The sequence below is a fragment of the Polistes canadensis genome, unplaced genomic scaffold, assembly GCF_001313835.1.
Source record: "Polistes canadensis isolate GaletaPanama2010 unplaced genomic scaffold, ASM131383v1 scaffold_19, whole genome shotgun sequence".
NCBI lineage: Eukaryota > Metazoa > Arthropoda > Insecta > Hymenoptera > Vespidae > Polistes > Polistes canadensis.
The window spans coordinates 984263-985930 of record NW_014569566.1 but is presented as its reverse complement, the minus strand read 5'-3'; the positions used below and the strand labels follow the sequence as shown (position 1 = coordinate 985930).

At 26.9% G+C, this 1668-nt stretch overlaps 1 protein-coding gene across 3 annotated transcripts in view; it reads right to left on the bottom strand.

The window, feature by feature from the left end:
- Nucleotides 1–1668, bottom strand: part of LOC106793860 (solute carrier organic anion transporter family member 5A1) — a 41773-nt gene that overhangs the window by 28410 nt on the left and 11695 nt on the right. The window lies entirely within an intron of this gene.

Here is a 1668-nt window from a genome sequence, read left to right as displayed (position 1 = left end):
AAATATTTAAAGAAAATATATCCACCCCTTAAAAATTAAAATATTTAAAGAAAATATATCCACCCCTTAAAAATTAAAATATTTAAAGAAAATATCTAACCCTTTGCAAAGCAAGAACGTTAATTAGGTTTTTCTTTTTATATATTTTCTATTGATTGGTACTACGTCATAGAAATGTATAATGCAATTTTGTAAAGATTTAAAAAAATTATAGATTAATAAATAAAACATAATAAGAATCGTAATGCGTTATTTGAGTTTTGCAATGATGATTGTACGACTGATATCGATATTTGTAAGCGTGAAAAGAAAAAAAAGAATAGTTTAAAAAAAAAATTTCTTATTATACAACGAATGTAGAAGTTTTAATAATGCGGTAAAAAAAAATAACGAATCTTTTTCCTCGTCAGAGATAATTTTCGACTCCTCCTGTTATATGCAGTCTATTAAAGATTTTCAATGCCTTTGGATGCTATCCAAAGATGCATGTTAGTAACGTTGATACAATGCTAATTCTCATGCCATATGTTACACGTTACGTACACTACAACTATTCATCGTTTAATTCGAAGGTGTCAAACAACCCTTTTGCTTTCCTCCTTGGGCCACATTTGAACAAAAAAAAAACAAAAGGATAAAAAAAAATTTGGTCAGATAAAATATATTATACGCGAATAATAAAAATGAAAAATGATAGTATCTCGTGGTCGTGTTTAAAGTTTTACAAATTTATGTTATTACTTTATACAGTTATTTCATGTATATTGATATTTTATATCGTTTAAGGATTTTTCTTTATACATGTTTTTTTCGATTATCGGTCATATAACGCGATGTTTCAACGAGTCAAGAAACGTGAAGTAAACCGTTAACTCTTTCAGCAAAATACCCAAAAAAAAAAAAAAAACATCAAAGACGGAAAAAAAATAAGTGAACTTCTCGTAGGCCGAATGAAAAAAGTGGTCTCCTAACGAAAAGAGAAAAGAAAAGAAAAAAAGAAAATCCACTTGACCTTTTCGTAAATGAAATAATCATTCTAGAACTCTTTCGTTATAAATCGTGTCGTTACCTTTAAAAAAAAAACAGAAAAAAATACATATATATAAAAAAATAAAAAACATACATCTCGAACGGACCTAAATTAAATATCATCGTAAAAAAAGGGATTTTAATATAACTCAAACATACTTCAAATCATTTCATATAATCAACTTTATCGTTTTACACACCTACAATTATTAATTCATCAACAAATTTGTGTATAATATATTTGTATATATTATTATATATATTTCCCATACGCGTGTGTGAATTATTTTTCATTTTTGTTAAAAATAAACAAAAAATATTTTGAACCAATCGCGTCTGATATTCGTTAAAACAAATGAACATTTCAATTGTCAAAGAAAAATTACGATTTATTTTATTTGAAATCTTTACGTATACTTATTACGTATACCTACACACGTATAAGTATATTATATTCCTTTACCTATGTAACATGAATTATTCTAGCGTGAAAAGAAGATCATCTACTCATCGAGAAAATGTTCTTTTATGAAAGACCCTATCCCACCCACGCACGTTTTCTGAGACGAGGACGAAGACATCGAGGACGAGGTTTTTACTACACAATTACACGTGTATACACATGTATATATATATATA